The sequence below is a fragment of the Acipenser ruthenus genome, chromosome 22 (genome assembly GCF_902713425.1).
Source record: "Acipenser ruthenus chromosome 22, fAciRut3.2 maternal haplotype, whole genome shotgun sequence".
NCBI lineage: Eukaryota > Metazoa > Chordata > Actinopteri > Acipenseriformes > Acipenseridae > Acipenser > Acipenser ruthenus.
Window position 1 is genome coordinate 4,614,995 of NC_081210.1, and position 14,694 is coordinate 4,629,688.

A 14,694-nucleotide genomic window follows, 5' to 3' on the forward strand; every position below is an offset into this window, starting at 1 on the left:
TGGGTGTTGTCTGTCCTCTCATCTGGACTACTCTTGAATTTTTATGAGCATGAGGGTGGACCGTTACACTGTGTGTTACAAGTTCCTTACAAGGAAGTTTGCAGGCTGCATTTTTGTTTCAAACGTTAACTGTCTACAGGAGCCTAACAGTTGCCAAACAATGAACGAAATAAGACAAAATTGTCGCAGACAGAAAATTTGGAACTACATATTTTCCCATATCACATTGCATGATGATAGCAGCTATACAAACCACATTTGTAATGCACATTTAAAAAAAAAATAATCTTGGTTTTGATTAAAAATATCAAAAACATTAAACAATTGACACATGAATTGTACTGGTTACAATCAGTACTCCGAACAACTCATCTGAACAGTGTCTGGTCCCAGTGGGAGTCTATTGCAGTGCTAAAAAGATACATAGTAATACATGTAGACGTGTTACCATGGAAAGTCCTTTGTGAGTTTGAAAATAATTCGAAGCCAGGATGTCCTTCCCTGTGATGGAAAATGCCTGCTCAGAAAGCTAGCTAGTCTGCTGCATGGTACCCATCCTTTGCATAATGTCTGTTTGATTGCTGTGATAGGAAGCCTCATGCAGTGCTGCAGGTAGTCAGTCAAATAAACATTAAAGGTACAAATGTATGAAAATTACCGGGGAAGATTGAAATGGGAATGGATGGTTTTGGCTGTGACACTTTTAAGGTTGTGGTAAAAATGATTCATAAAATATTCATAGAAATAATAGAAAGGATTTTAGAGGCAAGAAACTTGATCCGAATCAGTAATTGTATCTACTGCTACATAGCGAGTAGGGAGCCATTGTTGCTGTTATAGACTGTGACCTGACAGCTGTACGTGCCTGTCTAGATAAAGATATATATATATATATATATATATATATATATATATATATATATATATATATATATATATATATATATATCTTTATCTAGACAGGCACGTACAGCTGCATTAAACACGATGTACATTCATATGAACAGTACATTCGCTGCTATGACGTGTTAAGCGTCCTGCTCCTAATTCCCTCCCTGTATCTTTTTACATTCATTAGCTGAGGTAATTGTCATGCTCAGCTCCTGAAAATGCCTTCCTGCCTGTCTCACCTGCATTAGGACTGTCTGTGCCTTGTGCAGATTGAGAAGTCTGATTGCTGACATGCAGAGTTCAGTCTTTATTCCCCTAGCGCTGGAGACCTACAGATGAGAGAGAGAGAGAGAGAGAGAGAGAGAGAGACTATGATTTGAAATTCCAGGGTTGTATAATTTATCAAGCTAGATACTCTGAGTTATTAGTCACTGTGTCAGGTCAGGCAAATATTTATTGGAAGCATTAAATAATAAATGGGACAGTCAGCACATTTGTGTATCTGTCATTTTCACTTTGTTATTTTGAACTCAGACTTGGCAGGAGGGGGTGGGGGTCTGTAGAGTCTTAGCTGGGTATATGCTATAGTGCAAGTGTAACAATTGTCATGTTAATTGGTAATCAGTGTTAATTAGGAACTAAGGCCAGCATTCATAAATCACAATGTTATTTGTGAGCTGGTGAACTCCCTGCAACTTTGAGCACATTCTCCCTGTTTGCTGTTGCCACCTTTTTCACAGATACATTTGAAAAATCTTTTTGTCCACATGCCCTGGGGGATTGCTCCCAGAGTATCTTCTACTCAACAGCATTGAGCTCGACCACAGAGGTCAATTTAGGAATCAAAATTCAGGGGGGGAAATAAAGTTGGGTGTATCAATTTGATCCAACCAAAGATCAGATTCTTCTCAAAACATCTGCGGGGGTTACTTGCTGTGGTGTACTATGACTAAATATTAGTGCCTAGCCACTGCAGTAATCTTTGGTTGCTTGTTATCAGATTATACTGTCATTTACAGTTTGTTTTATATGATACTAGTAACAGATGGATTGAGATGCAATATGGGCTCATATCTGAGGGAATGGGTTTGAGTTTGGCTACATGGTTAATGCTGGGGGATTGTGGTGAGGTGCATAGAGACATTGAGCTCATTTTTATCATTGTTAAAACTGGGAACAACTTGCAGACTTGCTCACTTGATGAGTACATTTTGGTTGTCCTTGGGACTATAATTTTCATAAATGATAGCATGAAAAATAACATAACGACAGTCTCCTTTCACTTCAGTGCTTTCCAACGAGATTCTTTGTTAATTGAATAGAAGTAATGTGTATCCTGCAGATGGTGGCTCTTGCATATACCCTGAAGTGCATAGGCAATTTAAGGTCTAATTTATATTTACATCGCATGCAGGAACAAACAAGCCAGTGTAAATGTGCTTTGGGAATGCAGTGCCATTATAACAGGCAGGATTGATCGTCTTTCTGTGCTGTAATGTCACTCTCACACTCATACAGTGCTCCTAACTAGGATCAGGCATCGCCCATCAGTCACAATTCAGAATGCTGCCACGTTCACTTTATCCATTCTCACTCATAAATGCACTTGTATAAAATCCCCCCCTTATCTGTATACACTACGATTCCCGTGCCAATGCGCTTGAGTAAAAGTCGAGCAGTTCCCCAGGTGCATTATATTTAAAAGATACATGAAATACACCAAAGGTACAGTAATGAGTTTCTTATAAACACTGCAGGTTTTCTATAACACCTGAACAGACACTGAACACTTCACAGGACATGATACAGCTCACTGAAACCTGTGCAATAATGCCACAGGTGGAAGTGTCTTGGAGTCAAACAGACTGATGATAGGGGATCCGGATACCTGGAGATTGTGTGGGATTTAACCCTGGACCACCTTAGCGGCACTTTGATATCTGTGATATTGTCTCCCAGACAGTTTGGCCTTTCTGGGGAGCTTTCTGGAGGAGGCTGGGGGGGCAGATGAGCCAGGTGCTGTTGGGACACCACAGCACATTAATTCTGTCTGAAAATAAATGTCAGAGCTGACAGCAGCAAGAGCAGCCCAAGAGAGCTGCTCCCCGGTCACAAAGCTGAAGATTATCTGCTGCCATGAAACTGTCTGGAGAAAAGCTCTTTTTAGTTTGCTCCTGTATTTTGTTCCATGTGTTTAAAAAGCAGTTTCTTTATATTAATGGTAACATTTGATAGAGTAACTATTGGAATCTCTCTTTTTTTTTTCTTTCTGAAAGTATGCATTTATTGAGATTGTTTTTCTTTATTGTTTTGGGTTTGTAATGTGCAAGGGTATTTCAAACTACCAATACGCCCTCTGTGGCAGAACGCAACCTTAATTATCACTGATTGGTTACACATTGTAATAGAACTTTCCTGACTTCATGTTGGTTTCATACAAAAAAGGTGAGAGATCCAAGGCAACATTGCATTGCAAATATTAAGAGCAGGAATAATGTAGTTGAGGCAGTTGAAGGTGGTGGTGGTGGTTGTGTGTGTCTGGAGCAGTGCAGTACAGCCAGGCTCAGCGCGGTGCCCCTCTGGCTCAAGACTTTATGAGCGTCTCATCTTGCAGAGCTCAGCCAGCAGCCTCTCATAAATCAGCTCCTCATCCTGCTCTGCCCAGCCCTGTCAGACCCCAGCATCTAATGAGTTTTAATAAAACATCTCTCCTCCTCGGCTCAGCTGGAATTTCCTCTTGGGTTAAACGAAACTCCTATCTCATTCCGACGCTCCGGAGGCAGAAGAAGAGAGAAACTGGGATTACATTTCAATTACTTCACAGCTAGGCTTGAACCGCCAACCATGTACAAAGCATCCAGGCTGGTTTACATGATCAGTTAGAGAGCTTGTAAAGATAATTGAGGAAGATTATTTTATGTCTAAATTTATCAAAATTTCCCATTCAACCAATTAAAGTACGCCAACGCTAGTCTATCCTTTTTAATCACCACCCACCCACGCAGCTAGTGCTCAGTCAGTTAGGTAATTGCTTTGTTTGTGTAAATATATTTGGCACTCCCAAGCCCCCTTTCCTGCTATGTGGTTCCTGAAGTTTTTTTTTAATTATTTATTTTTTTTATTTATAGTGGCCAATTATTATTTTTATTTATTTTCCTCCAATTTGGAATGTCCAATTCTGTTTTTTTCTCCTCACAGCAAGTCCCCACACAGCACAGACGTTCTGAGGGTGTGTGAGCATCCTCTGATCTCACAAGCCTAAAGCCAGAATCGCTTTTACGCCGAGCAATCCAGAGCAGAGGTGGACAAAGACCAACCCTGCCTCTTATCCAGTCTGAATGTGCTTGCTGACTGGCCAATAGGGTTCGCTGTTGCGCAATGTGGAGAAGCCGGTTTCCCATCCCACCCCAGGGTCCCCAGCAAAGTTCGGCCTCTTTGCTCAGCCTGGACGCAAACTGGTGCCATCCAAGCTGTGTGACTCATCCTGCGCTCCTTAACTGGATGAGCCACTCAGGGGCCTCAGCAACAGATGCTTTTGACAAATAGCAAGGTTTGTTCTTAGTCACTGACTTCCTGCAGCGAGAGACCAATGCGACAGCGCTTTTCACTGACTTCCCGCTGCGAGAGACCAATGTGACAACCTTTTCAACTGACTTCCTGCTGCGAGAAACCAATGTGACAACGCTTTTTTTTCTATCTTTCATTTATGTATTTCAGAACCCCTTTGACAGATGTAAAGGCTGTTAGACTGGAATTAAGAGGAAGGATTTCTTGACAAAGAGCAGAGATACACTAGTACAAACCATTCCAGTCTGATTATTAGAACTAAAATGACTTTCCAATTGTTATTTCATCTCGTTCCATTTTTTATCAAGGCTTGATGGTGCACCCCCTCGCTCTCTCCTTTAAAAATGACTTTGTAAATGTCCACTTGAATTGGCACACTTAATTCTTCACAAGTCACAGCATGGACCTTGAGATATAAACTACCCCAGTAGTTTTGCGTGTTGACAGATGCCGGGGGAAAAAAGTGAGAAATACTCAGCCCTTCACTTTCATGTACCTGTATTTGAATAGAATGTTCACAGGGGATAGCTCCACCTGGAGGCTGAATATTGTAATTTAAATGGAACGTTTAACCCTATTGGGTTGTATTCTGTTTGAAAAAAATGTTCAAACCCATTTACTGGTGAAGTAATCCCGATGAGGAATTGCCCACTTGAGATCTTTTTGATGGCCCATTAATGCTGGTTCAGAACACAGCTGAAGGAATTCTCCTGGTCACAGTGAGAAATGAAGATTGATTAATGAAGACTGAGCCGCCTCGCAGTCCAATTACAAGTCCAGTTACACCTTGCCCTGACATGGGATGTGAATGTGACAGGTGATTTGGTTCTGTACATCAGGGATAATGACTCCAAAGTTAAAGTTGAATCCCTGGAGAGGTCCGTGCCAGAGCCAGCACTACAAGGGAGACAGGCTCCTTTTAGAGGTCATCTCATCTATCTGTCTCTCTGTCTGTCGATCTATCTGTCTGTGACACATTTAGATATCAACTATATGTATCTATCTGTTTCTATCTAACTAAAAACTGTGCATTAAAATATACCGTACACATAGCATTGTTTCAAAATATTTGATATGTGAATGGAATTAAAATGTATTGAACTTGTTGAACTTCATTATAACTGTAACTAAGGAGACAGCCAGCAATGGTGTATGCTGGTTAGAGCTTGTTAAGCTGATCCAAACAAACCATGGTCATTTAAAAACTAAAGTCAACTGTTTGTAGTCCACGCTCCTAAATGAATCTATTTGCCAGCACATCTTGTCTGGGATTTTATAAACGCGTTAGATTACGTTTTTGTTTCAATTTCCAACTCTTATTTGGTCAGCCGGGCCAGCTTCTATAGTAAAACTAATAAATGAAGTCAAGTAGACAAACGTTTTGGTAGTAGTATAGACAAAGAGAGTTAGGAAAGAAAGACTGATGGAAAAGAAAAAATGGGGGAAGGGTATCTGGAGAAAAATGAATAATTCTCATCTCTTGTTGCGTTCAATTAAAAATCTCATTTGAATAGGTGGTTCAAATGTAACCTTAATGGAATGAAATAATGGTTGGTCTGGCTAATTTTATTTTAAAAGTACAGACAGACAGGCAGACTGCATATTGCTCTGTGCTCTGTTCTGTCTTTAACAGGCATGAAGAAAATTGGCTGCTTGTACCACAATTTAAAACGAGCACATTAAAAGCACATCAGGGAAGGTCCCTGAAGTGGCTGAAGCTGTGAAAAGCTGGCAGGCTTGAAAAGTGATCCGGGCCTAGCTGTTTGAAACAGTTCAGTCAGACATTCTTCAAGGGTGCCTAAACACCACCCCTTGCTATCACTGTCAGATTCTAAAATTACATCACAATTACAGTAAATGAGACAAAAGCCTCTTTTTAATGAATGACTTAATTACCGGTTTCTGGTACTGCCATTAATAATGATCAGCGCCTTAACATTAATCTGCAGATTTAAGAACTAACTGCCTGTATTCCCACTGGAAACCCAAAGAGCATTGTATTGGAAAAGATTCCATCAGCAAACTGTAGCAGGTTCAGGGAAGTTATATTGGTGATCTTGCCCTACAGTTGCAGTGTAGTCTCTATGCAGTTAAACTGCAGTTTCATGTCAATCCTTTTTTATTTCTCTTCATCCCTTGTTGCATAAAAACATATGCCCTAATGGCCCATCATTAGGGTTACTAGTCACTGGTACTATATGTGTTACAAGTTGAATTACACATTCTTTCATTCCCCGCCCTTGAATCTGTCGGGGTTCCCAGGGGACTCCAATGGACTGAATTACCAAAATAATTTAACATGTGCATGATCCCAAACCCACAATGAATTGGGTACCATACCGAACTTGGTAGGGACCTAGCCTGAAGCCCAAATATTGGTAGATTATTCCACTGAAATCTCCAGTTGCACCCGAACCTCCTAATGGATGGCTTGGCTTCTAATGGTACATTTTGCTTTTATTGGTCAACCTCATGAGAGTTCATTAGGTGCACGGAATTAGATATTAGGATTAAGGAAAGCTGCTGAGGTGTTCTTGAGGTACAGAGGAACTGTCCAGAGGTTTTCTCAGTATAATTGTTAGGATCTAGGGAAATGCTCAACTGAATTTCAGGGATAGAGCAGTAGTTGAGTAAAGAGTTCAGAGAAAGGACAATAAGAAAATCACTGCAGGACAGATGGGTGGGGGGTCACTGTTTAATGAATCGCTATTTGCTTTCAGACTGTTAGACAGTCTAGCAGTGTAAGCCACAAGTTTGCTGTTTGATCCTTGTCTCTGCTACACAAAACCTATTACAAGAAAAAAATAAACTAAACATATTGCCAGGAGAATAAATATCAGACAATTCTGTTTTTTAAGTGCCTCTCTTTCTGGCAGTCTCATAACCATTTTCCTGTAAATAAGTATTTTCACAATACTGCTGTGAACACCAATTTGACACAATGCGGAATGCATTGTCATTTGTACAGATGTAAATATCATGTACCGGTAATCGTATTTTAACTAGCAAATAACTATGACAGATTTTCGGTACAGTTTGCAATGGTTTATAATTAACTTTAACGTTTATTGATTAAAATGTTAGAATGATAGAACTGGACAACAAAGCACAGCATGGGATTTAATGACATTAACATTTTTATCGGACATCTAAGCATTGCCTCAGATTTAATTATAATATATTAACATTTTTATCATCTCTGACACAGAATTGATTTACAAAAGCCAACACACATGCGTGCACACATCATACTGCATGTCACTGGTCTTTTTGACAGATATTTTTTGCTCTGAATCATAGTTAAACTCCTGCATCTTCAAGCTCTTTCACACTGCATCTCAGCCCCCTCTTTCTAACCTCTTGCCTGCTTTCTCAGTTATTTTTATCACCTCCTTCTTTCTCGCTGTCCCTTCCTCTTTACAGTCAACATGCCTGTTTTTTCCGCACTCACACCCTTGGCTCAATTTGAAAGAAAGTGTAAAAGGGATAGACACATTTTCTAGGAAGAATAAAGCAGGTGTAACAGTACAGATTTGCTGGTAAGCAGAAATTGATCTCTCCTGCTCTCACTGGTGGTTGAAGTTACCCAGTGAGTGCCCAGTGTGAAGTCAAGCAGGAATATTGATTCACCAGACCGAGGTGTCTGAACTAAAACACAGGAGACTTGTCCACCCTAAGTGTTCACTTGGATTGGAACCCTTCTGTATTTGAGTTTCCTTTACTTGACTGGCTTGTGGTTGTTTTAATTCATATTTTTATTTAGAGTTCAAATATGTTGGGGCTTTTGTTGTTGCTGTTGTTGTTTTGGAAATAATTTAAAAGCATGTGAGGATTTAAAAATAAACAAAAAATAACTTTGTTTTTTAGTTGTTGCTATTTCCCCTCGTGACTTTGTAAGCTTTGGTGTTTGACAATTGATTATTTGTGTATTTGACTGGTAAGGGATAAATGCACAGTAATCTGTTATAACTGGCCAGCACGTCATAAAGACCAGACCGAACCCAGTCCAATTATTTATTAGAATGTGATCCGTTACAATATTGCCCTCAATTAATCATATTTTATAGAGAGAAAGAGAGAAGTAAAGAAGGAAATATTTAGAAGAAAATAGCAACAGAAGTAGAAGGAAGACTCACACACGCTCATAGAGGGATCAGGGTCGATGATTGAGAAAGGAGTTATTTTGATGCCATTCTGTAGAACATTCTCTGTGGATCTGCCTTTTCACACTTCTGCTCTTGGACCTTGGAGCATTTCTTTTCCATTTCCACAATACATTCCAAATATTCTCCTGTCCCTGTTTGCTGTAGCCCTTTTAATTTAAAAGACATTTACATGGCTCTTTACTGTACATGAGTAAGACAAACAGTCGGGACAGGCCCATGCGTTCTGATGGAAGTGATTACTTCCTAGTTAAAACAGACTCCGGCACGCACAGTTAATTCCATACAGGCCCACTAGAGCCTTAAAAGCCCTCCAAGCATGGGACTGACCTGAATACATTCCTGAGGACATTTTTAAAATAGCTTCCCAGCCTTAAACGATGTTGGGAAGCTCCAGAACAGTAATGTAGGGCAGCCCTCCATTTGGGTGTTAACAATTTATTATTTCATTTTTCATTTCAATGTCAACGCTTTGATGTTTTTCTTGAGGGAACATTTGCATGTGTCCATCCCCCATGTGCTTCCAAACATAGTTTATTAAAACATAAGAAAATGTTACTACTAATAGCTCGTTCCTTTGTAATATCCTTTGGGCTGCAATTCAGCTTTTGTGTCATTGCACCAACTGTATTTCTCTGGTATTGTCTTTTAAGGTCATAAGAATATCTCATTTCTATACGTTTCTGTCAACATAATAGAAACCCTGTCTGGCATTTGATGTGCCGGGGAGCTGACAGGAGATTTATCTTCAGCAAGGATCTGATCGCAATGGCCTAGCTGTTAGGAGCTGTGAGGCTGTGCACTGCTGTTCAGAGCAATGGTAGCAAGTCATTCTACATACCTGCTGTATAGAAATTGTAAAAGAAAATAATCGATTTTGGGGACTTGAGAGTTAGGAATCATAAATGAAGCGTTTAAATTCATGTTTGTTTAAACGTGTGCGTGTATATATATAAACTGTACGTTTATACACCAGCAGGTTTTATAGGTTCACCACCAGCAGCCTGGGAGAGAAACACCAGAAATGTATCTTCTGCAATTTAATTTTAATGAACAAATGTTTCGAGGCTAAGAAAACCTAAATAATCAAAACAGTTCCACAGTGCCTTTTTTTGGTTTGTTTTTTTAGCTTTGCCATGAAACAGCTGCCCTTGGCTTGAATGACAGCTCAGCAGATACGTGACCTGATTCAATCAATCACTTTCTAAAGACTGTGTGCAGACAATTAATGCAAACAAGCTTCCAGTTCAGCACTGTGTGGCCACCTAGGTCTCAGCAGGTAGGTTTAGTGGGTAACAGCAGGGGGTGGATTTCAACACAGCATTTCACACACCCCCTCCCCCTTTAAAACTCTGTAGGGTCTGGAAGAGAGTTTCACTAAATTCATTTTCACGTTCTATTGACTGTACATTAAAAATCCAAGGTAGTTTTAGCTGTTGGAACTCAAGCTTGTGAGTCAAATACTGCATGCTCCAGCTACAGCAGGTGGTTAACTGGTATACTGCAGAATTTAATGAGGAAATAACCCCCCCCCCCCCCCCCCCCCCCCCAGCCAGCCTACTGTACATCTTCCTGAGAATCAGACTCAGAACGTGACAAGCTGCAGCTTTGTTACTCAGCAGAAGATGGCGCTGTGCTGTGGGTGAGGGCACACAGATGTGGTCCAGTCAGCTGTGAAGATGTGTGTGTGGAATCCGTTCTGGAACAGCCAGCGACAATGGCCTTGAGCTCAAGCCCAAGTTCACTCTCCTTTTTCAACCATGAAAGCACAGATGTACATTTCCATCTGCTGTGGTTTCACACAGTGTCCTGACAGCTGCCACCACGCTCTCCATCTCCCACCCTCTCTTTATAAACTTCCCATGCTTATACAATCGATGCTTAGCTGTGGTTAACAGGAGTTGTTACAATGCTTTTGAGTTATCAAGCTTGCCTGTGTTTTTGACATGCTGTTCCTTTCTTTTTTGCTTTACTATGCTTTGTTTATCTTTAACCACAGCACACTGCACTGCGCGATGCACAAGCATATGTGGAGATGTGTGTCCGTGCGAGACCCAGACTGGCCAGGATTAGGTTCGGAAATCTCTGGGGGAGTTGAGCATCAGGTTAGGTCCTATAATAGAGCTATTTAATATTTTGAGCTCCTCCCGACTTGCTGTGATTGAGAACATGGGACCGTTAAGCACTTTATTGTCCTTTTTGTTCCGTATGTTTTATTAAATACATTTTAATATTAAAGAGGATGAGGGGGAGGGACTGGCTCCCCCTGTCTGTCTGTTCATTCGTTTATCAACCAGACTGGTGAGGTGATCCCCATGGTGAACTATGTGTCTGTGTAAGGAGGTGAATGGACACTACTGAAACTGCAGTATGTTTGTCTGTTAGTTTGTCAGTGCGCCTGTCCCTTAATCGACAGAGTAGGTACTGCAGAGAGACATTTTGGACTCTGGATTATAATAGTATTATTTGTACCGTATGTACAATATATATATATATATATATATATATATATATATATATATATATATATATATATATATATATATAAACTATAAAACCATATATTTGAAAAAATGATATGCTATACCATTGCGTGTTTTTGTTGCAGATAATGAACTTTAACTATTTATCCATTGTTAAATGACCTCTGCACGCTCTGCTTAACCAGCAAATTAATACCATAATTATCAATCTTTATTCTATATAGCGCCTTTCATAGTGGACCACCATGACAAAGTGCTTAATTAGGTTCAGACTGCAAGACGAACTTAAGTAGCAATTACTGCTTAATAAATTGCTAGTCATCACAATTAGCTTGGAACTGCAGTTAGAAAATTGTAAGAAAGCTTTTTCACCAACAGTGAAGATTGAGTTCTTCAATATTTCCGCATGCAGGCATGACATGAAGGCATGATCTCTGTTTGTTTTGCTGTGGCAGTTGAAATTCCCTGAAAAGTGAAAGTGCTGGCTCTTATTTGAATGTCAGATTCACGCTCCAAGCTCTTATCTCTCCAGGAAAGACTGACATGGGTGGGCCAAATTCTGACAAACGCAGGGAAATGTTCTTTTTCAGCGTTCACAAAAGTAAATAAACCAGCCTTCAAGCCTGGCACATTCCGGCAGGCACATTGACATTCGGCTAATCTATTTCAGAAGTTATGAATATATTTCTGTGGTAAAAGCTTTTTTTAAATGAAGGGAGACACAAACTGATCTGAAATTAAATCAGAGGTATTAGGCGTGTTCTATAAACCAAGGGTATAGGTTCTGTAATTCCCATCCCAGTATCTTTGAGTTGCACGATTTGTGTGCGTGTGCGTGTGTGTGTGTTGGTGTTTTAAAAAGCAGGACATTTCAGCTTTTTTGTTGTCTTTGTGAGGTCTGCTATCTCTGGCTGTTGCTATGACTGAGTAAGCCTTGTTTCTATGGAGATTGAACTGTGCAGTTGCCATGGGAACCCCCAGTAGTGCTGCTTTTTTCAGGGATGAGCTGCAGTCAGGCCTAAGTGAACATTGTATTCGCTTGCCCCACACCACAGTAAATATAATTCTAAAACATAGGAAAGTTGGTTATTCAGAACAAAATAACATTGTGTCTACATCCTTAATATGCACCGATGAAAAGATATAAATAAGTAAGGAAGAGGTTGAATACAACATCTGTCCAAGATGGCGAGGAAGGCAGATAATAACATTTAGCAAATGGCAGACATGACTCTCACAAAAACCTCCCTCTCCCATGTAAAAATAGACTAGCAAAGGATGCCATGGGAAATCTAGTTCAAGGATGCCTGTGGGGTAAATAAGAGCTGATGAAACATTTATATGTGAGGGAGGTATTTTTCTTTCTTAAAAACTAAAGTAGAAAGCCAGTAGTAAAGGGACGTTGCGTGCAACAGGCTGTTTTACAATTGGGCCGGGGTTCAAATCTTACATAGGACACAATTGAAATGTATTAGGTGGTTTCAGTCTCCAGTAGACACGTGACACAAAAAACAATTCAGCACAACTCAAAGTATGTCCTTGAGAGAGACCCAGGACTGAATGACAGGAGTTTTCCCTCACTGTTCATGTGCACTAAATTTACATCAGCAAAATTCACAAGGCATACAATTTGAGAACAATGACTGGAACTGTAGACGTTTACAGTGTTATTTTACAGAATTGTTGCTTGTTCCCAAACACAAAACCGCAAAACCCTGATTCCTGAACTGTATCGAATTTGGGAGGTATTCAAACAATTTTGCAAAATTCCAGCAACCAAAAAATATTAGGTGGAAATTTGACTGCTTCAGGAAGGTGAATCAAATAAATGTCCCATACATAATCCATCACATTGCAGCTGCAGAACCCTTGCCAATGTTGTGTCAGTGCATTGCAGATGAAGATTATTCAGTAAATGTTATTGCCGAGTCTTTCTATACTGCTAAACAGATAATGCATTGCATGTTGAGAAAGAATAAATCCGTACACTATCTGTGTTGTTTTTTCAGGAGGTGGATTAAAAGCACATTTCTGATCTGCTTGCTGCTGGGATTTGCATCTTTCTTTTTCATTCATTCTTTGTTAATGTGTCAGGAATTGTTGAGAAGTGATCACCTTTCCTTCCAGTACAATTTAAACATCATGCAGACTTGGACCAGTATTGTCCTGGCTGCCAATGGAGGCCCCACATCCTATTGATTTGGGTGTTTCTCCACTTGTATCATTTGGAGGGGCTCTACTCTGTGATCTCTGTTTTGTATCTATATACCGAATGTAGGCTGGAACTTTAAAAAAGAAAATGAAGTGGTGCATCAGAGAGAGATTGATTTTGTGACAGGGTAATAGATATTGAGAATAAATGTAATTCTGGCTGCTTGAAGTGAGTTTGTCATGCACATTCAGAGCTGGTACGGGCCGCAGAATCGATCAGCCGATTTAATCCAAAGGCAGCTGACTTTACAGTCAATACATCTGAAATGACAATGCGTTTTTTAATTAACTGTGACATACACTATATAACGTGTAAGTAGTGTGTTGTCATGCGAACAGGTTAACTCCCTCTTGTGAGCCCCTTCGGCAAGTCTAGGCGTGGGGCTGGTTGCTTTGTCGGGAGCCACGTTTGCCAGGCATGTTCGGAGACGATGTGTTCTCAGGAGTGCATACAGTAAGCAGTGCATAGTGTGTTAGCTCAGTAGAGTTTTTTATATAGTCCATGTGTTTTCAAGCTGGGGTAAGCGTACCCCTGGGGCTACTTCTAAGGGTCATAGCGGGTACACAGGACGACTCAGAAATGCAAAAATCTAAATGAAAGTAAAATAAAATATTGCAACTGTGGTACCATTCAATAGAGCAAAAATTGTAAAGGGGTTCTTGAGATGAAACCTCCAAACAGAAGGGGTACAGTTTAAAAAAAAAAAAAAGTTGAAAACCACTGATCTAGGCTACACACCTTTCTGAATTCGCTCAACACCCAGGGAGCTTATCTCCTGTGATCTCTGTTTTAACATCCATTATCCTGTTCGACAGAAATAAAACTTTGTAGCTCCCCTGGTGCCATTTAAAAAAAGGAAGGAAAAAAACCAACCATCATGTATCCTTTAATTTATTTGACATTATTTTAAGCATACGGTTAATGAAGGGTGAGAGCGAGGCTTTTCAATCGTGGGGTCGCCTTGCCGTGTCTATGCTGATCGCGTTTAATTAGCTTGAATTAATTAGCTGGATTGAAGTGAGGTGGAGGCTGCTGGGTAGAGTGTGACTTCAGCTCCACACACCCCTGCCGGCTTCTGCTCCAAAGCTACAAAACTACTGCAGTTTAACTGCATCTTAACTGCAGGTTAACTTGGGAATTATTGGATGTTTTTTATTAAATGCAAAGCCTAACTGGGATACCGTAATTATACCAGTGTATTAGCCTAAAGAAACCCTAGCACTTGCAAACATAACAATGCATTGCATTTACTGTTGCTGATTTGGAACCATATTACTGTAATGTTTTTTCTATTTTTGGGTTATTTTAGCCTGCTCCTCAGGATGCCTCACCCCATCATAGGGGGGCAGCACTAAATGGATGAATAGAATCAGGCTGG